Below are 23,521 nucleotides of genomic sequence, written 5' to 3'. Positions count from 1 at the left end.
CCTATCGATCGCAATGCACTGAACACAACATTCGGGAAGATTGACTGCCGTACCGTAAAAAGTATTCTGCAGTTTTGCGATTGGTTTGGTAATCCATCTACCTAGATTTCCAGAGCAGTCCCTTTCATTCCTTTTTAGACTCCTTAACGGAAAAGGTCCATCTGAGCACTTGTCACTTCAGGATCATCAAAAATCAAAGGCGACTAGAGTCATATTTTTTTTTTCTCGACTCTTTAAAATTGAAAAAATAAGTTGTGTCAAAGCATCTAAAATTTATTTTAAACGGAATAATCATCACCCTTTCCTACGTTGATCTTAGGTTGAGAAAATGGAATCCACCAACCAAGGAATTCCCCTTGGAGGAAATCCTAGTCCCTTCTCCTCTTGGGGAGATGTTGGTGCACCCCATATGGCCACATTGTCGCTTCCAGGATTGACAATCGGCTTGCTCGTATGGCTCTTCTCAACCTCTGTCGTTCAGAACACCACAATTCCTAAACAATCGAGTCAGCAACTAGACGAATCCAGAGTTGCCTACCAACCTTCTACTTCCTCCAATTCTTCCTCTCCTCCTTCCTCTTCGCTTGATGGGGTTGGTAAAGCCAAAAATCAAGTACCTGACAAGAAGAAGGAAAAGAAGAAGAAGGAGCCAAAAGCGAAAGGGGGCAACCAAGCGTTGCCTAGCGAAAATCCACACACTGCACCGACCAGGCCTAAATATCCATGTGTCATTTGCAAAGGAGACCACTATCATAGAGATTGTCCCTGCATCCCTCGGATCTTAAGGGACTGGTCTCCTCGTTTGCACAACCCGGTGTCGTCAACCTCTAATGATCATGTTGAAAACACACTGTCGACAAGTGAAAGTGAAGCCTTAGGACAAAAAGGAAAATACAAATTTCCTTGTAAACTGTGCGAAGGCGATCATGCTGTCCACCGTTGTCCCTTCTTAGACGACGTTAAAAGAGTTTTGGACGATCATCCGGTTTCACTGTTACGACTTCCTCCTGGATATAAAAAAATCTTGCCGAGTCCATCACTAGTTGAAAATCTGACTGACCCACCCAAGTGGTCAGCCGAAGCATCTATCATTGAAGAAAAACCATCTGAACCCATACCAGACAAAAGTCAAAAGGTCGAGGTGGCAGTTGACCCGGTCTTGCCTTCAGAGGTTCCATCTTCAGATGATACAGTCACAGAAGAGAATAAGGATGATAATGTCCAAATTATTTTCGTAAGCACAAAATCCAATGAACATGGGGGTAATTTACCCATTCCTTTACCGCAGGAAGGAAGTCTGTCAATTTCGTACCCGGCCATCTATTCAGTCCCACCTCCAAGCAACCTAGTTGTTTCCTTCGACTAGAATCAACTAGGCAGACCCTGTTTACCGGCTAGTGTACCATTCTGAATTATTGCTCAAATATATAGAATGGTTATGGCTGGTACCATCATAGATGAAGGGGCTTCTATGAGTATCCTTTCCTCGACTGCTTGGAAAGCGCTTGGTTCGCTATCGCTTTTGCCTGAGATGAGAATCTGACAGGCTTTGATAAAGGAACCAGTCGACTATTAGGGATCCTTCCCAATGTGCCCATAACATTGAGAGGGAAAACCGTTCACATGAACGTAATGGTAGTTCAAGGACCCCTATATTATAATCTACTCATTGGACGAGACTATATTTATTGCATGGGAGCCATTGTCTCATCACTCTTTAGAGTAATGTGTTTTCCGCACGAAGGAAGAACTGTCAAGCTCGTAGACCAGCTTTCATTTCCCGGATCACAAAGAGAAAATAGTCATATGCCATCCCTAAATAGTATTTTCACACAAGAAATGTCTCATCAATCTCCAGTCCGTCCACCTGATGAGCGCGAGTGATTCGGAGGACATGACTGAAACCCAGGGGGCATGCACCCTGGTCTGTTTCGGCAGGAAAACTTTGGGTATAGGGTAGGTTTCCGCGAGAGATATATGACTAGTCTGTACTCCCGTCCATGATTGGAAAAGAGGGTTAGACTGGAATAAGATTCCCTCGTCAAAGTTATGTGAGTGGATTGTCTCACCTTTGTCTATTTCGGTAGAAATCGTCGAAGAAGTGTTTTGTTTGCGCTATGAATAGAGCAATCTTTGGTAACCTGAAAGAGGTAGACTTTTCCTGATAAAACAAATGTTTTGTTAGAGATTTGAAAGGTGACCTTGAAACTCTGTTTTATACCTGGGGGCATGCAAACCTTTTGGCGTGCAAGCGAAGAGCGACTCTTTATTTTTTAAATTTGTAGGTCCTCTAACCCTTTAAACTCGTAGGATTGCTCGTTTCCTAACTTGCATAAAGAAAGGATGTGGGGCAAAACTCTAAAAATTGTTGTTTTCATATATGAGACATTCTTATTATACGACTGGATGAATCGAGTAGTTTTAGCACATAGTTCAAGCTCGTTAAAAAATAAACATAAGTCATGAGCAAATGTTTCTCCCCGCATTTAAGCTCATTAAAAAATGAACTATTTCCCAGTAAATAACCATCGTGAATGTAGTACTTCAGCCTTTAAAGCCTTGGTCGTGTTCTCATCATCACCTCCACTCTGTATTGGCCGATCATTCACCTCCATTTGATTGTTTACCCCTTTTGAGGAACAATTGCGAAGAGTGATCCCACTAGCCATCCTTGTAACACTGTCGTGATTAGAAAATTCCAAACCTTACCTGGAATCAACTGCTACCCAATTTTATCACTCGTTCCTCAAAAGACGAGTCTCCTTTAATCTCTTTTCAACTAACTCGTTAAATATGAAAAGATTTCCGAGCCATTGGCCTCTCCAGCTCGTTAAAGGGACTGGAAGTGCTATCCCTCCTTTAGATTTTAATATTTTTGGACGTGAGGGATTATTACACAAAAAGATTGAGCGCTTGTTTTGTTTGGCTCGTTAAAAGTATCGAAAATTCATCCCTTCTGTATTGTTTTATACTTTTTCGGACTTAAGGGATTAGATGACGAAAAAGGAATTTTGGAGTTTCCTTTACGTCCCTTTTAAGACTCTCTAAAATTGAAAAGGACCGAGTTATCTTTTTCGTTAAACTCCTTAAAACTTAATAGCGACAAACTTGTCCATAGCAGACAAGAATGAGTTTCACTATCGCTAGGCTCGTTAAAACATAGCGATGGGTTTGCCCGAAGGGAAAATTATAGAACAAGCATATGTTATCCTCCTCAAGCTTGACAAAAATAAAGAGGTACTGGTCAGCAATTACTAGGGAAAAATTGGGAAGAAAACTTGAAGAAACTTTTTTGGTAGCAAGTCGATCTTGAACATGACACTTTCACTCCGCATCCAAGTCGGGTTGGGTTGTTTCATTCACCGGTCACATCACCATGGTCCCATCACACCATCCACATTTGGGGTTAATGCTACCAATCCATCACGTCAGTGTCGCCGATATGTTCAAGAGAAGTCATTCAGAGAATTCACCTGTGTCTCACCCACTACAATACATTTACACTCCATTCTTTCATGACCGCCACCCTGAACCTTATGTCATCAGATTGTTTTCACCTCCATTAAAATCATTTGCTCTGTTCCGTGTCATTGATGTGGGATTCATTAAGGCCCTCCTGTGACGGATCGCTTCTTGTCGACATCAGCTCATTATCCAAGAAGTCGATCTAGGAACACCCCATTCAGTACTTTGAAGCTTGCATGCCTCAATTGCAAGTTTCTCACTTCCGGTGACAGGTTTACATCAATGGCCTTCAACCGAAAGATTTTGCGTGGTGTTCGACGCCAAGTCCTTTATTCACACCACGTGAATTGTATTGCAATGCCTTGAGGGTCATTATCATTATCAGTGATTCCTCTCACGCCTGTTAACAGCTTACATCATTGGCTGGTAATGAGGCAATGTCTTTCCATGTTCGACTCCAGAACATCTCTCACATGGATAGACTTGTACTTCGAGTGAAGATCGAACGAGATTGAAGACCCCGGATCTAGTTCCATCCATCTGGGCTGCGATATATATTCAGGGAAATAAAGACATCAAATGTACATCATTGTTGCATAGATAATCATCCAATCAAAGGGATGATGGCTCTACCAGAATCATCAGTCTACACTCAGACGATTGTCTGTCCTATGTACATGAAAATGAATTTATAAAGTTGAGCATGGGAATGCCCGCCTCAGCTAGATCATGAAAATATTATGAAGATAATGTATTGTATTGTATCTTATTACAGGTCTCCTCCCAGCTTGAAAGAACTTCGGATCCTCATAATAAAGCATTTCACCCGACATCAAAAGATTAACGACCTCATGCTTTAGGGGGCAACTGTTATAGACATTTTTGGGCACTGCAACCCCAAGCATGAAATTTCCATAAAACAAGGGCTCCTAAGTCCCTAAAAGTGTTGTTCTAACCCCTAAAGGAACAAGGTCAACTGATTACAGCTTCTCCCAAAAGTTCTCCATGAAAAACGGCTCAAAACTGGTCAAAACATGATCATTTGAGCTGCTCCATAGGCAAAGTGCTTTGCATCTCACCTAAGTACACTCTGTGGGTGCGTTGCATTTCAAAAAGCCCTTCTATGGGGTGCGATGGGTGAGAAGTGACAAATGGAAGTGTCAATCCGTGAGGTGGAGAGGCATGGAATCTTACAGAAACTTCTCCTGTGACACTTGCCTCTCTGAATTCGACCAAGGATGAGTAAGGGATCATCAATCTCCAAGTGGAAGCAAGAACTATCAGAAGGAATACACTAATCAAATTACAAGCTGACTCATCTCCCTTACAGATATCTATATATGGATCCCTCATCCCAGAGATCCAGAGGCTGGAATTTTGCATCTTGTAAGGAATTGTTGTTGGTTTCTTGAGACAACATCATAGTGTTGGGTGATATAAGCTTTGTATGAGGTGAATAAGGGCTTACTTTCTAAGAGGATGATGCTGGGTCAGAACAACTGGTTGTAACTCCCTTGGCTCTTTCTTGATTATCAATAAAAGCTATTCAAGTTTTTCCTCCATACTCTTGTGTCATTTATGTTTTATGCATTTGTATGGTCAATTTACATCTGATCCTAGATTTTTTATGATTATAGATCCATATTCTTGTATAGTGTTATGCTACTTTGATCCTGCAGGTACTTTGTGAAGCTGGGCATACAAGGGAGCAAGTAGTGAAGGACTATCAAGAGAGAGAGGAATCGATCTAGGAGATAAGCGCAAGATAGAGGTTGGTCTTCTTTGTTCTTCTCTCATCTATATTTCATAAAGGAAAAATGAAAGTAGCTTTACTTTGTTTGTTTCTAAGGTAGCTACCACACCTTAGTGGGATAAGTAGTTCTGTATAGACACTTTTTCCTGTAACAGCTCTCAAGCCATCCATGCTTGAATTAGTACAGTCCAAACTCTGGGAGCATCCTTGTGGAGAGGTCAAGCTCACAGTTGCTTCTTGTCTCAGCAGGATTGTAGTGTTAACATTGCCATTATTGCCTTACAATAATGATATCATGAGAGATATATTACAGTTGATAGTAGAAGCCCTTCAGGGGTTTAACAACATCATGCTTCCTAATTTTCAGAAGCGGTGCAAAATGTTGGAACTCATGGCAGAGTTTAGCTTTGGCACATTCATGTTAAATTTGGGATGTGAGGACTTAATCTTTCAGGTGTTCCAGAACTTTTACACCAACATTACATAAGCTCATCCAGATCGTGTCAGAACAAGCATGCAAAAGATTATGTCAGTGTTTTTAGAAGGAGATGTCGACATCTGCAAGATACCAAGATCCAATTTGTTGATCATTTGGAGAAAGGAACTAATTGTATCATCATTCGCCTCTGATCTAGTGGAAAAATTAGTCATGCAAAACATAAAATTGCTCAAAAGAGTGTTGACTAGGAAGGAGATGAAGAGGATTGATGGAAGAAGAAAGAACAAAGAAAATAAAACCTGTAGCAAGAATGAACTAAGAAGTCAAGGACTATGCTTTATCTGTAAGGGACCTTGGGCACTTAACCATTCATGTCTAGGTGAAAGGAAGGAGGAAACAAGGACAAAGCAAAAGGAGATTCAGATCATGAGGATTCATCTGAAGGATCCAAGTAGTGAAGTACAGATGGCAAGTAGCAACACATTGTTATTCAAAGAGACTTGTAGGACAAGCCAATGATAATCAACAAGTTTGACAAAATACATGGGGAAAAGAAGGAGGTAATTCTTCCTAATGATGTGGTAGAATCTTGTAGAACTGAGTCAATAGATCTCTAGGAGGATATCCATGAAGAGTATGAGAAATCAAGTGTAAATAAGAGTCCACCAGTACCTCCATGTTGGAAAACCAGAGAGGATGGACTACAAATTTTCCCCATAGGTAGAGAAGGCCAGGAAGAAGACATTTAAGGAGACTTAAGTGAGGAGCTAGTAGTGGTAAACCAGCATGATGAGCATGATCATAAGAGGCAGCATCACAAATATAGTATGCATGATAATCCATTTCAAGAAAGTCAATCAAAGGTTCAAGTTGGAGCTATGATAGTTGAGAATCCTGTGTAGACAAATACAGAGGAATTCAGCAGGGCACTCGAATTGCTAGTAGAGGACTTTCGAGAAAAGATCATGAATTTTAAGACAAATATTATGATGTTGAAGCAGAGAGTTTGGACAGTGCGAGACGTTGTCTTACAGGAAAATAGAAAAATTGAGGAGCTCATAGGGGTATGTGTCGAATCAATGGCCAAGTTGTCTAGTGTTGAGGAATGACTCAAGTCCCTCACAAGGCAACAAGAGGAGTACAACTGGGAGTTCCAGAACAACCCTCTACAGGAGTACATAGATAAGGCTTGTAGCACTACCAACCCGCCTTTATACATTGGGGATAACAAGGTAGAGTTCTACAAATGGATCATGTTGGGTGATTGGGTGGAGCAGCATGAGTTGAGCATCAGGAAACATCAACATGGTAGACTTATTCCATGCATATGCATTCATGCATTATATCCTTCCCACGATATGGATTGGCAAGAGATTATGAGTTGGAACTTTATTGATGGGATACTCTTATCTGTTGGAACTCTATTGATGGGATACTCTTATCCAAGGGCATATTGAAACTTGGGCCCTTAAGCATGAGCAATGATGGAGGGCTGAGATGGTATCATAACCCATAGGTCCCAGGACTTAGGTGGCATTGGGATCTAGGGGAATCTATTGGGGGCAAGATTGACTGGAGGATTGTTTGGGATCCAGGTATCGAAGGATCCATTCAGGATCATTTAGCATGGAGGCATGGAATAACACACTAGGTTGTATGAGATCCTGGTATCAATATACAAATGCTTCTGTTATGGATAGAAGTGGATTGCTTGAGGGCAAGCAATCTTTGGGTAGGAGGATTTATAATATTCCTTTTTTTGGATATGGTGAAAGTGGAAAAAATATTTCCATGGCATTTACCATGGTATTCACTCATGGCATTGACCCATGGTATTTGCCTTCATTTTTAAAGGGAAAAAAATAAAATAAAGTCTCTAGAGAGTCCATCAAGCCTATAAAAGGGGATAGGAGCCTAACAATGTGATCATTCTAAGTCTATCTATCTAATTATGTTTTGTTGAGAACTTGGCCTGGCCAGTTCCAGTTTGATCCTAGGGATGAAAACCCCATGGGTGAGATTTCTCTTGTGGATCCATGATTGTGCTTCAGTATCTTTAATTTCCCTGTTGATGGGAAGCCATACTTGCCACAAACACGGGCTTTAGCAGGTCTTATGTGGGCATGTAATTTTGTTTTCAGTTATTTACATAAATAAGAGGCTGCATTCTCATATCTGTTTTGTGTTCAGCGTTTTTACTGCAAGAATTTTATTAGAACACTTAGAGTGTACCAGATCTATTAAAATTTTTTATGTTTGGGATATTACAAGTTCCTCCTATACCAACGAGGCAGCCCAATGTTACAGTCAATTGCCTTTGTCAAGCTGCTATGAATCAAAATGGGTAATGCTAAATCAATCCCAAAATACTTCAAATCAAAATTGATATTGTATTTTACCTTCAATATTTTGAATTCAAATTCTGAATCTGGATGTGAATGTATAGTCGATGACTGAGAAGCAGGAATGTGTTTTGTGGTTGTAGAAATTTTGTGCAAAAGGGCACCTGGTTGATTTTGCAGATGCCCGCTCAGATTGATTGTTTTCAAAAATGATTAGTGGATGAAAAACATGAGAATCGGGCTGTCTTGCAGTCTATCAATGGTACGCAGATAACTAGTTAGAGAAAAAGAGATTTAATGGGCCACTAAAGAAATGCATTGTAAAAATTTGCTCGAATAGCAATAATTTGAAAGCACATGCAGATGGGATTAAGGTGGAGCATGGTTTACCATTTCTATTGAATGAAGCACTTGAAGTCACTCCCTGTTATAGACATATTTGGGCAATGCAACCCCAATCATATATGTTGATAAAACAAGGGATCTTTAACCCCTAAAAGTGTTGTTTCATACCCTATAATATCATGGTCAACTGATTACATCATTTCCCAGAAGTTCCACTTGAAAAACAACTCAGAACTAGCCAAACTGGACCATACTGAATGCTCCTTGGTCAAGGTACGATGCATACTGGCTCCTACACTAGCCAGGTGTGATGCATACTAAATAGGCCTTCTGTGGGGTGCAATGAGCGAGAATGGACAAATGGCTGAGACAGTTTGCTAAGTGGATGCTCATAGAATCTTCTGGAAACTTCTCTTATGACACTTGCCTCTCTAAATTCGCCCAGGGATGAGTAAGAGATCAATGAAATCTCCAAGTGGAACCAAGAACTACAAGTGGAATGACACTAATAAAAAACCCAGAGATGACTCACACCTCTGCAAACATCTATAAATGGATCCCTCATCTGAGAGATCTGGAGGATGGAATTTTGTAATTTATAAAGAAGTGCTGTTAGTTTGTCTTTGAGAAGGAACATTGTATTGTTGAGTGATCTTGCTTTTCATGAGGTGAAGAGGGGGCTTTCTGGGAGGATGATGTTGGATCAGACAGCTAGGTTGTAATCCTCCCTTCTACTATTAATAAAGTTCTTTGAGTTTTCCTCCATACAATCGTGTATTTGTGAATGCAATTGTATGGTCAATATATTTATGATTCTGCATTATATGGTATTATAGATCGAGATGCTTTGATGATGTTTTGTTGCTTTGTCTCTACAGGTATTCTCTAAAGTGGGACAAGTAGGGGAGGAGTTGCAAGCTCTATCAAGGGAGAGAGAAATCAAGCAAGGAGTCAAGTGGAAGATCCAGGTTGGTCCTCTTTACTTCTATCTTATCTATCATACATAAAGGAAATCAAAAATTGCTTTGATTGTTTGCTTCTAAGATAGCTACCAATATTAGTGGTACTAGCAGATCGAAAAGGCACTAGTTTTCTCAGAAACAAAATGGCGACTCCACTGGGGAACGAATAGTTTGTTTGTTTGTTATTGTTGTTTGCTTTATAAACTACTGACAGAGCCTGAATTTAGCTAGATAGCCTTCGAACTGCTCTTGCTATGCAAATGCAAAGTAGATGAATGCTGCTTCAGTCAATCTCCAGGTTAGTTTATGAACTGAACATCTGATTTACAAGCATCCTAAACACCCTTGTGGTAGCTCAATAACCTCCTAAGATTATACCCTGTACTTTTTTTTTTCTGTCCATCATAGCTTAGCTTAAATCACTGAACTTAGTTGCAAATTTTGAGCAAAAACCCAACTCATTTTCGTTCCCTGGCCCATCGCACTGTCTGTAACTGGAAACCAGTATGCATCGCACCTCCCATGTGTAGCAGGTGAGATGCATCCCTGTTTCTGAGAAGCATAGGTGCGATGACTATGTAATACTATTTCTCTCTTTGAAATTTGGGTTTTTCCTCCTTGTTTTCAGCTCTATTCAATGGTTTTGCTGCTTATGATCAGTATTTCATTGCTAAAGCCTCCTTCCTTTACATTTTTCAACCTCCATTGATTAGAATTAGTAAAAAAATTTATGTATTTGTCCATCATTTACGGTCCTTCGTCAAAATTATCTTAAATCAAACTGTCGTTTTGGATGCAAAAGTGTCGTAACTATCATTTTGGATCAATAAGAAGAGTGTCATAAAGTATTCCTCCTCTAGATAGTCGATTGTACTTTTTCCATTGTATTTGATTTGAATTGTTAATATTTGAAGTGTCGAAAGCAGTTTTCTATTCGAAATCAAAAAGTGTCGTTTTAGTCTTCCTTTCATTTTGAAAAGAAATTGTCGAAATGTCGCTTTGAAGAAAATAGTTTAGATCTGTACTTAGTTTTCCTTTTTGGCATTCTCACATTAAGGAACTGAAAAAAAATACATGCATTTGCATTTGCATTTAGACTGTATGCGAAAAATGATTTAGGAAAAGTGAATTTAGTGTGTGCTCTTTGCTCTCTGTTGAAAGAATCGTTATCTTCTTTCCTTAGTAGCTAGGATTTTCATTGATAAAAAAAGAGAACAATGATTGTTTATCATTTTAGATTGCATATTTAGGAATTTTACATCTACATCACCCGGTGAACCTTGAAAGGAAAACTTCTAAACAAGATCAACTCTAAAACGAATCTCAATGAACATAACAACACTTTGAAACCTAACGCAACACATCTAGAAGTCTAGGCTAGAGACGTGTTCCGGCATCGTAAAACCTAGTAACTATCGTTTTCGTCAAAGGTTGGGTGATTCCTCCTCTTTGATATGACAAGTGCTAGTACGAACTTGTGCTCCCCGTACCGTCGAGTATATATTGGGAGACCACAATAAGCTGATATCCTTTATCCATAGGAAGTTGTGTCTGCCGCCCTATCGATCGCAATGCACTAACACAACATTCGAGAAGATTGACTGCCGTACATAAGTCCTTGGTAATTTCTCTTTAATTTACCACTAAGGTGTATATTGCAGTTTTGCGATTGGTTTGGTAATCCCTCTATTTAGATTTCCAGAGTAGTCACTTTCATTCCTTTTCGACTCCTTAAAAGAAAAGATCCATCTGAGCACTTGTCATTTCAGGCTCATTAAAAATCGAAGGCGACTAGAGTCATCTTTAGCTTTTTATCGACTCTTAAAAATTGAAAAAGCAAAGTTGTGTCAAAGAATCATTAAAATTTATTTAATTCGGTATAACATTTTACCCTTTTAATTTTGAGTTGATCAAGTAATCCGCAATCGTGGAAGAAAGTCAATCATTACCCTGTCATTCGTGGAGACTAGCTAGTCAATTATCTTTGACTCTAGAAACGAAACCATTCTGGGCAAAATGGTCTCATTTAACTGAGTCCAATTCTCCTGGTTTATTTGAAACTTGTGTTTCAACATCATCAGAGACTACAGTTACTCTGATCATTTCTAGTACATCTACCTTTACAGAAGAAGTTCTGTAGTTACAATAGGACATTAGAACTGATCCTAGTGTAACAGTAGATACTTCTATACCTGAAACAACTCCATCTAGGGCTGATCCAGAAACTGAAGTTCTCTTACCTAAACATCTGGAAGTTGAATTCCAGAATTTAGGAGGTGTTACCCCTCAAGTATCTATCACTACAAAAGCTATACCTTCTTCGGCTCCAAAAATATTTTACGGACCTGACAATCTACCTCTTCCAACTGGACTGATTGCTATAAAATAGTTTATAGAGGATCTTTCACCCAGTACCCCATTGAATTTTGAAACTGTGAACCACTTATATCCTTCTACTCCTGAAGTTAGTTCTTTAAATCATCCTTCATCACAAGTTCCTGTTGAATCGCTAGGAAATCTTTTGGATAGATTAAATTTGTCTAAGCAACCATCAACATCTAGGACTATGCCATCTAATACAGCCACAGTAGAACTTCCTGCTACCACTCCTATGATGTTTGCTGGTATACCATCTGTCCCAACTAGTTATCAATCACTAGATGGAGTCCACGCGGAGACTGTTTCGACGACATGGTCTATTCCTATTTGTTCATCCAGAATCCTATATGGAATTTCTTATGTTGAAACTCACCAAATTGATCTTGCATGCCAGTTTCAATTTGGGTAGCCTAGTCTTCAAAGACCGATATATCCTTTGAACACTGGATTGCCACCATATGGAGGGCAGTATGCTTTTTCATTGTTCCCTCCTAGAGAACAACCATATGAGAGTTCACAACAAAATTTGGGTCAAATTGGAATTACATCTAGTGGTTGGGTACCAATACTGCCTCAACAACCAACAGTTGTATATACAATGCAACTAGCCCAACCTGTGTTGAATATTACCACTACACCTGCTATTGTGATTGTGTAGCAAGTACAAGCACAACTTGTTGTATGTCAACCTCAAGTCCCTCAGGTTGCAATACAACAGCCTCTTGTCTCTACAACCTAATCACAACCTCAGATTACTTCTTACTTAACTGGAACGACTTAGGCTCAAACGGGTACTATCATTCCACTTCTTGGTCAATCATCCAATATTTGGAAATAGAAAATGGTCCAACAACCATGGCTGGTGCAATATCAATAACCGCAATTCCAGCAATCTTACCAAGGATTTGAGCAACAAGGATTTGTAGGTAATGGACAACTGCATTCTCAAAATAGTTATCAACAACCACACTATAATGGTTATGCCCATCAACCTTATCAAATTTATTAGCATCAGATACATTATGCTAGTATGAAAAGACCTACTGCTCAGGCGATCCCATCTTATCTTGGGTATGCTTTGCCAAACTTGAATCAATAGTTGCTTTTTGTAGCAACTCTAGAGTTACCAAATCTGAAGTAGTTGACGAATGATCAAATTGCTTACACCCCTTGGTGGCTGGTGATTCCTCATAAAATTCCCTCCGATATTCCTAAATTCAATGGTAATCCAGGTGAAGATCCATCAAATCACGTAATGACTTTTCATCTGTGGTGCTCATCTAACACCCTAAATGATGATTCGATTAGGCTTCACCTCTTTCAGTGAACATTAACTGGTCTGGCAACTAAATGGTATATTGAATTGCCTAGAGCTTCGTTTGATAAATTCAGCGCCCTCACCACTACTTTTTTAACCAACTTTTAGTTACCCATAAGGTACGAAACAGAAACGGAACTCCTTACCAACTTTAAACAGACAACAGCCACTCACATATCTGATCATATTCATGAGTGGCGACGTCATCGTCGAATGGTAAAGACATATGTTCCTGATCAGCTTCTAGCTGAGTGGTTTATTAATTCATTATTGCCTTCCATTACTAAAGATGTGGCGAAGGAAGGAGTTGTCACTGAAGAGAAAGTCATTGCTCGTGTGCAATATTTAGACTTGATCTATACTCAGTCTAGCATGCTCTATGACAAAATTCCTGATGCTTCTAGACCAGAATTTTCCATTCCTCCCCCTCCTAAATCAAACAGGGACTCTCATGCCGGTGATGGTGTGATTGGTATCTCAAGTACGCAAACCGCAAAGGTTCCATATGGTAAAGCCCTTGTAGTTTCTAGTCAAAAAGAAAATGACAAAATTCTTGCCTCAGAGGTTAATTTCGTGTCATCTAACAAGGGCAAATAACCAAAGCAACTAGGGGGCAAGAAGAAAGGGAAAAACAAAAAGAAGAAACAGGAAGATTTGACTCCTGAGAAACCATCTGGAAACGCTGTTGGGCGAAAGAAACCTAATCAGCCATGTTTCATATGTAATGAGGACCATTATACAAAAGATTGTCCACATCGAGCTGAGGTCACAAAATTTTTAAAAACTTCAAGTACCTCAGCATTATTGACTGATCCGTTTCCAAACCTAGAAACTAATCTGGTTGCTATCGATCATGCTTCCCCATCCCAAGTGCTTATGTTATCCATCTTGAAACAGCAAAATGATGCTTTGATATCGGCAAGGAATAAAGATTATGGGAATCCATAACCATCAAAAAAAAAGGCTACAGATCAACCCAGTAGTTTGATGACAACTTTGCAAGAAGTTGTTCCGCCCATCATTCCTGAATTAACTATAAAGCCACCAAAGGGAGCAGTACATAAATTGACATTTAATCCTCATGCCTGAGTAGCACAGAATTATAATATAGTGGAGGATCTAGCTCAATCGCCATCCACTATGTCAACACTTGAAGTACTGCAGAATTGCCCCTCTAAAAAGTAGGCTTTGTTATCAGCAATAGGTGGGATCGATCCAACAAATTCCAATCTTGTGGCCTTTAACCATAAAGGATATGAACCTCAATTACCAGCCCAACTCACTTTTCTTATATAGGTAAAAACCCTCAACAAAATTGTTCATCGAACAATAATTGATGAGGGGGCATCTACCTGTATTATGTCAATGAGTTGTTGGAAAAATTTAGGCTCACCACCCTTATCATGATCATAAACGACATTAAAAGTGTTTGATGGAATAACATACACGCCGTATGGGATATTAAGTAACTTGCAAATTGAACTAGGGGGAAAGACAATAGAAATTGAAGTCGAGGTCATCGATGGAAACATTGACTACAATATCTTACTGGGAAGGCCCTGGATTTATGCTATGACTGCTGTTGTGTCAACATATTTTAGAAAGATTGCATTTCCCTTCCAAGTCAGAATTACAATCGTTGACCAACTAACCTTTTTCCCCAATAGTTCACAAGCTACTGGAAGCATTCCAATGATCTATGGAAGCTCTCAATCACTTCAAAATGTTGGAGTAGGTCTCTTAAAAGACCCCGCATTAATGGGTACTTTTTCCTCCCGTCTCCGAGTAATCTAGTGGAAGTTGCCACAGTGGAAACCTATCATATGATATCTTCTACACCATCAAAGATTAAGAAGAATTCTGACCATTTTGGTAGTATGGATCATCATGAGGTGTTGCCCCCAAGTCCCATAGAAATTTTGTAGCAATCAATTTTCTGGGCCTGAGCGGCGAACCCAAATCAACACTCAGCAAGTTTTTGGATAGACAGGTCTCTAGAGTATGGCACCTCTTCCGATCCTTCATCTCGTATACATTCTACAGATGAAGGAATCATTCAGTCAATGATGATAGGAGAGGTGCCATGGGAAGATCACCACCATCATTCCCACCTTCAAGATAACAATGATGACTATTCTAGAGACCTTAATCATCCTTCATTAAATACGGTGGATTCTGAGCAAAATCTGTCCAATATTGAAGAGACTATCCCCATTAATATCTTGACCAAACCTAATGTTGTAGAGAATATTCATGTTGGCAAAACTTGTTCTCCTTCAGAACTGGAAATATACTGTGCTCTCTTTCGCGAATTCAGAGATGTCTTTGCATGGTCATATGAAGAAATTCCAGGCATTGACTCGAGCATCGTTGAACATGAAATCAAGATGTATCCAGATGTCAAACCAGTACAACAACGGCTTTGACCGGTTCACCCGAAGAAAGCTGCTGCCATTAAGGTAGAGGTTGAAAAACTTTTACATGCTAATTTCATTTACCCTATTCCTCTCACTCATTGGGTATCAAATATTGTTCCTGTGATGAAAAAGCAAGGAACAATTAGAGTGTGCGTCGATTATAGGGATGTAAATCAAGATTTTCCAAAAGACAACTACCCTACACCCTTCATTGACCAAATAATTAATGAATGTGCCAGATGCGAAATCTTTTCGTTCATGGATGGATTTTCCGAATAAAATCAAATCAATATCCACCCACAGGACCAGTCAAAGACTACATTTATTTGTCCGTGGGGCACATTCACGTACCGTAAACTACCTTTCGGTTTGAAAAACACTGGGGCAACTTTTCAGAGGGCAATGAATTAGGCCTTCCATGACATCAAGCACATTTTTCAACCATATCTCGATGATCTACCGGCTCATTCGCAAATGCAGACTGATCATTTGCAGCATTTGAGAGCCATATTTCTATGTTGTCGACACTACAAGGTACGACTCAATCCGCACAAGTGTGTGTTTTGTGTTGGTTTTGGTCGATTACTTGGTTTCGTAGTTTCTAAAGACGAAATTCGACTCGTCCCATGTAAGGTTCAAGCAATTATTAACATGCCTCCACCTTCAAATTCAGAAACTCCAAGGGAAAGCAAACTTTCTAAGGAGGTTCATTCCAAATTACACTAAACTTGTTAAAGGTTATACACGTCTTTTGAAAAAGGAAGTACCCTTCAACTGGGATTAGGTTATGCAAGCTTCCTTTGGTGCTTTAAAATATTCCCTTGTAAGAGCATCATTAATGTACGATCCTGACTATCAAAAAGACTTTAACCTGTACCTCGCCGCTACAGATACAACCATTGCCATGGTCTTAGTACAAGAAGACAATGGAATAGAAAATCCTATGTATTATTTAAGCCACAACTTAAATGATATAGAAAGCAAGTACTCCTATGTTAAAAAGCTGGCTCTAGCAGCTGTTCAAGCAGTACAAATATTTCGGCACTATATACTCTTTCACAAAACTACCATTTTAACATATTGCAACCCTATGACCCAAATTTTGTCGCATCAATTACTAGGGGGAAAATATTCCAAATGGATAGCCATTTTGCAAGAGTTTGATCTAGAATTTACCAAATCCAAATCAAAGAAATCTCTAGTCTTTGTGGAGTTACTTTGTGACCTCCCATTGTCGTCCAACGATTTAATATCCAAAGCATTAATCATGGATGAAACTTTGTTTCTGATATTGTCAAGCGATCCGTGGTATGGAGATATACTGGTCTATCTCCAAACCCAAACCTTTAGGCCTAACACCTCTCGCTCTAAACAACGACGTACTCGATACCAAGCCAAAGACTACATGATCGTCGGTGATACACTTTATCGTCGTGGCGTTGATATAGTTCTGCGAAGGTGCCTCATGCATGAGGAGGTCGAAAAAGTCCTGAATGATTTTCATTCAGGTGCGTTTGGGGGGCATCAATATGGTTACGCTACGACACAAAAGATCTTATGAGCTGGTTACTTCTGGCCCACTATATTCAAGGATTGCATAATTGCAGTCAGAAGTTTCCATGCTTGTCAGATTTTCAACCGCAAAACCAGATTACCACCTGCACCGCTGCATCCAGTAGTTTCTATTGGGCCATTCACTAAATGGGGCATAGATTTCATGACATGTAACCCCACCTCAGCTGAGGGGCATGCGTATATCACAGTCGTGGTTGACTATTTTACAAAATGGGCCGAGGCGATGCCTACATTAAACAACAGCGGCGAAAAGACTGCTCTCTTCTTTTTTAATCATGTAGTATCTAGATTTGGTGTTCCACATGCTAGAATCACAGATCATGGATCACATTTTTTGAAATCACATGATGGTTGAATTAACGGCCAAATTAGGACTATCCCACGATAGTTCTACTCCATATTATCTGCAGGCTAACAGACAGGTTGAGGCAATCAACGAAGTACTGAAACACATGCTGTAAAGGATGATTGGAGTCCACAAACGGAATTGGCACTTAATCCTGTACTCAGCTTTGTGGGCATATAGGACATCGGTGAGAAATGCGACCGGATTTACACCCTTTTAGTTGGTGTATGGCCTGGAAGCTGTCTTACCAATTCAGTGTGAAATTTCATCTCTCAAGCTTGCAATTGATCTACTTCCCAAAACTTCAGAGGAAGAGGCTCGTTTCTTGGAACTAATCCACTTAGATGAAACCCGTCATGACACTGCATTGGCTAACGAAGCACATAAGAAATGTGTCAAAGCGTAATTTGACAAAAATTTCAAGCCTCACATCTTCTCAGAAGGTGACCTGGTCTTGCTGTATGATCAGGACTTTGACAAATTAGGAGCAGGTAAGTTCGAACCATTATGGATGGACCCCTATATTGTTAAATGAGTATTGCCAAAAGGAGCCTACGAGTTGGTAGAATACGATGGGATCCCACAGTCACAACCCTGAAATAGGTTGTATCTCAAGCGTTACTATGCTTGATTAAGTGTAGTAATCTCTTAGTAAATATGCTTTTGTTACATTTTTGTTTTCATTAAAAGTTCTCATTTTGGTTAGGTAATCCGCTTTTCATTTGTTGCAGATGTCAGATTGTTTGGAAACATTCGTCGGGTATGCCGATGGAGCTAGTCGTAGTACGCAGAACCTATCTTCTACAACCTGGGCCATTTTTGCTCCAAGCAGTGAGTTAATGAGTTTCAAGGGGATGTGTATTGGTTGATCAATGAAAAACATCGCTAAGTATAGTGCTTTGATGGAGCTTCTCTCTGAGGCCATTTCACATGGCATACGTCGACTTGTTGTCAGGCTAGATTCGCAACTCATCATTCTACAACTTAGTAGTGTCTATTCCATTCAGAACCTAGCTATCTATTGTATGTTCCTAAGAGTTAGGATTTTGGAAAGGCAGTTTGATTCCATTCAATATCAACACATTTCCAGAAACTTAAACGCATTAACTGATTCATTAGCAAATTATGTGTTAGATACACATTTTTAGCATTTGTAAATAAAAGCATTTCACATTAACATTTGCATCAAGATCACATAACTTAACCAAAATAAAACTCTAAAATTAAAAAATATACAACTGTTTATAGTTTTTACAAAAAAAATTTGTGTCCAGGACAAAATTGGTCATATGACCAAGAATCTCAAAAACGAATGCAGAAAAGCACCCTAGACTAATGGCGCTGGTGATAACATGTCACCGCCTGTGCAATCATATACAAGAGCCTAGTCCATCGACTCGACACGCCAATAGTATGGTGCTGTAACCTCAGAGGTAACTCGTTGGTACTCACATCTTGAATACCAAGAGTGAGATCCTTGATCTGATCCTGCAGCATTGCTAGGGTCTTTGCTATGTCCAGATCACGAAGGACAGCCCTCCCTATAGCCTCTCCTGCTGGAACGTCAGCTGCTGTCCTTGGGCATGCTGCTGGTCGCACTGGCCCAACATCTGCACAAATATATGAGTTTTATTAGTCTTGATAACATTTAAAAAACCCAAAACATTATAAATCTGATAAACAAAGATATGGTCAAATCATTTTACCCATAACACTCCACTGCTTGCTAACCGGTAACGCCAAATCCGGGTTGCCTCTGAAATCCATCCCAACATATGGATACTCTGCAAAGACCATCTCCTGATGGTCGAACCACTCAAAGAAGGCATCAGAGAAAGAAATTTGTGAATGACCAACACGTCTGGCCAGGAGATCAACCCATCTCTGCATCCATGGTTCCCTCGGTGCTAGAAATCCTAATGAAATGTACTTTGGCTGCATCAATGGAATCCTCTCCAAGGCGAAAGCAATCAAAATGGAACCATAGCCAAAGTTCTTGGATCTTCCATTCTTTACCTTGGAGAGTTGTTCTTTTATGACCGGAAGTACCGCCTCACACTAGTTGAATACCTTTGGTTCCATGCATTCTAGGGCGTACTGCATATAAGATCTGTTGGCCAAATGAAGAGCTACGCTACCAGCCAATCTAACAAAGGTGAATCAAATTGTCCTCAAGGGTCAATCAGTGACATATCAGATATTGATCTTGCCATCCCTGCTAGGCTAAGATCCATCTCTACAAAACTGGCGAATATAATCCCTCATAGATTCACCCCCACGGGCGGATCCTAATAGTGAGAGAGGGGCACCACGCCTCGATAACTCCGTCAAAAAGTAGATATCGTCGACTGTCAATGGAATTTATTTGCCTCTAATCTAGAATACCTAGTTGATCGGATCCCATGCATCGAGAAAATACTGCAACAAACTGATTTGTTGCCTCATGCTGGATATGCGGAAGAATTTTAGCAAGCCACAGTTTCGTAGTGCAGTAACTGTGCCCTGATCATGTAAGGCAATCATGTCTTCTTCTTCATGTTTGAATTCACACCATGTGATGACCATCTTGATTCGATAAATCTCTGAAACACAAAGAAAAGATGAATTAGGATCCATTTTTGAGCAAAAACAGGTAAACTTTACATGAAAAATCAATGTCCAAAGTTTCCCTTTTGCGCCCATTGCACCCTGCATGTGCACAGGGTGATATGAATACTGATTGGCCAGTGTCCAGCTCAGTATGCATTGCACTTTTTGATGCAGGCCAGGTGTCTTGGGTGTGGAGCCTGATTATCCTATATATTCAAAGGTATCGCCACATAGGACCCCAGCTCGAAATGGGGGCGGCAACGCCGCCCGTAAAATGTTCGCTACAGGGGGGGTCCAAGGGGGGGCGGCTGCGACCTTTGGGAGCCCCCCCCTGGCGGGGGGTTTCGGGGGCAGCGCCCCCAAAGCTAAAAACAGCTGTAAAATTGCCTTGTAAAAGTATAGTAATTTCTAGTCAATCTGGGCCGTTCATTAGGCGGATGATCTGACGGTAGAACTTATGTTTAGTTTAGAGTTTTTTGCCCTAGAAGGCAACCCCTCTCTTTATATGAGGGCATTGTATTTGAGGCTGTGAGATAGATGTGTATTCGGTGAGCGAGAAACAGAGAGGTGAGACTGTGAGAGAAAACAGAGGATATTACAGTGGATTTGTTGTAGGTTGTGTCTCTTCATTTTGCTGGATAATAGAAAGGAAGGACTGGTTGTTCGGGGTGGACGTAGCCCAAACTGGGTGAACCACGTATATCTGTGTCTCTCTTGTTTTGTGCGTTTTCTGTGTTTATATTTCTGCAATATTTTATGTGTTCCATTGCTCCGTAATATATAATTTTTTAACAACTGGTATCAGAGCCGAAGGTCTATTTGGCTGATAAACTCGCAGGAAAGAAGGGTTCCTGGTTCGAGTGGGAGCAATGGCGGAAGATGGTAAGTTTAGGGTCGAGAAATTTAAGGGCCAAAACTTCTTGCTGTGGAAGATGCAGATGGAAGATTATCTGTATCAGAAAGATCTATACCTACCATTGGGCGGAAAAACAAAGATGCCGATGGGTATGAAAGACGAAGAATGGAACCTTCTCGATAGAAAGGCACTCGGAACAATACGGTTGTGCCTTGCTGCGTCAGTCGCTTTCAACATTTCGAAGGAAACCATGAAAGCAGGTTTGATGGAGGCATTGTCGAAACTATATGAAAATCCCTCGGCCTCGAACAAGGTATTTCTTATGAAACGGTTATTTAATATGAAGATGTCGGAAGGTGGATCTGTTGCAGACCATTTAAATGATTTTAATACAGTTACAAGTCAGTTAAGTTCTGTAGGGGTAAACTTTGATGATGAAATTAGAGCTCTGTTATTCTTGTGCTCATTACCAGAAAGTTGGAATGGTTTGGTAATGGCCATTAGTAACTCCGTTTCTGGATCTAGTACTTTAAAGTTTGATGATGTTTTCGGTGCTATCCTTAGCGAGGAAATGCGACGGAAAAGCTCCGGTGAGACATCGGGAAATGCTTTGAGTGTAGAGTCTAGAGGAAGAAAAATGGAAAGAGGAAAGAGCTCAGGATATCGCAGTAAATCAAGGAAAGGCAGATCCAAGTCCAGATCGGGGATAGTGTGCTGGAAATGTGGAAAGAAAGGACACCTAAAGAAATACTGTAGATCTCGGAAGGGAAAAGAAGGAGATGCACAACAAGAAAACAATCATGAAGCAAATGTGATAGGTGAGGTGTTACAAGATGCTTTGATTCTTTCTTTTAAAAATATTATTGATTCCTGGGTCGTAGATTCAGGGGCTTCATTCCATGCCACACCTGATAAGAAATACTTTCATGACTATGTTCAAGGAGATTTTGGACAAGTTCGTCTAGGTGATGATCAACCCTGTAAAATCGTTGGAATGGGTAAGGTTCTTGTAAAACAGCAGAATGGAAACCAATGGCTACTAAAGGAGGTAAGGCATGTTCCAGATCTAAAGAAAAATCTGATTTCAACAGGGCAGTTAGGCAGTGAAGGTTGTGTGACAACTTTCACAGATAAAGCTTGGAAGGTCACTAAAGGAGCCCTGGTAATAGAAAAAGGTGAAAAGGTTGGTACATTGTATTTATGCAATGGTATTGGTAATTCTGTTAATGCTTTGACTTCCAAAGGAGCAGATGCAGCATTATGGCATCTTAGGCTCGGACACATGAGTGAAAAAGGGATGAAGATTCTTCACTCAAGGAATTTGTTGCCAGGTTTGAAGAATGTTGATTTGGATTTCTGTGAGAACTGCATTTATGGAAAACAGAAGAGAGTCAGATTTCTCAGAGTTGGGAAAGAAAAGAAGAACGAAAAATTACAGCTTGTGCATACAGAAGTATGGGGACCTGATCAGGTATCATCTCTCGGTGGCTCTCGTTATTATGTTACCTTTATTGATGATGCAACTAGAAAAACTTGGATTTATTGTATTAAGAATAAATCTGATGTATTTGATACTTTCAAGAAATGGAAAGCTTTGGTTGAGATTAAGACAGGAAAGAAATTGAAGTGTCTTAGATCAGACAATGGAGGTGAATATTGCAGCAAAGAGTTTGATAGGTACTGTTTAGAGCATGGAATTCGCAGAGAGAAGACAGTTCCAAGAACACCACAAGAAAATGGTGTGTCAGAAAGGATGAACAGAACAATCATGGAGCGTGCAAGGTGCATGAGATTGCATGCAAGATTTCCTTTACAGTTTTGGGCAGATGCTGTAGATACTGTTGTTTATCTAATAAACAAAGGGCCTTCAAGTTCCTTGGATGGTGGTGTTCCAGAGGAAGCATGGACAGGTAAAAAGGTAAACTACTCTATTTTAAAGCCTTTTGGTTGTGAGGCCTTTGTCCATATTGATAAAGAAAATAGAACAAAGCTTGAGGCAAAGTCAAAGAAATGTACCTTTATTGGATATGGTGTTAATGATTTTGGTTATCGCTTATATGATTATGAAAATCACAAAATCATTAGGAGCAGAGATGTAATATTCAATGAAAATGTATTGTATAAGAATTAGTTGCAGGAAAAGAAACAGGAAAAGGAAAACAAGGAATACGCAGTTTTTGATGAAATCACTGAAAAAGTAAAGGTACCTGAAAATAATAATAATCAACAACCACAACAACAGCAACCAACAACACAACAACAGGCACCCGAAACAGCTGAAAGTGGTGTTAGAAGATCTACCAGGATAAGTAGACCCCCTGAACGATACTCTCCTTCATTATATTATTTATTGCTGACTGATTCCGGTGAACCCGAATGTTATGAAGAAGCAATGCAGGTTGGAAGCAGGAAGAAGTGGGAGGTAGCCATGGAAGAAGAGATGGACTCCTTAATGCATAACCAGACTTGGGATTTAGTCAGGTTTCCTGCAGGAAAAACTACATTGAAGAATAAATGGGTTTACAGGCTGAAGGAAGAAGATGGAGGAAAGCAAAGGTACAAAGCTAGACTTGTGGTGAAGGGGTTTGCACAGAAGAAAGGTATTGATTTTGATGAAATATTTTCTCCTGTTGTTAAAATGACTTCAATCAGAACTATTTTAAGTCTTGTAGCAGCTGAAGATTTGCATCTTGAGCAGTTAGATGTAAAGACAACCTTTCTCCATGGGGATTTGG

Source organism: Pinus tabuliformis, chromosome 8 (genome assembly GCF_031772625.1).
Source record: "Pinus tabuliformis cultivar Carrire ecotype Pingquan chromosome 8, CPIR1, whole genome shotgun sequence".
NCBI classification, from domain to species: Eukaryota; Viridiplantae; Streptophyta; class Pinopsida; order Pinales; family Pinaceae; genus Pinus; species Pinus tabuliformis.
Note: the sequence above shows the minus strand (reverse complement) of the source record.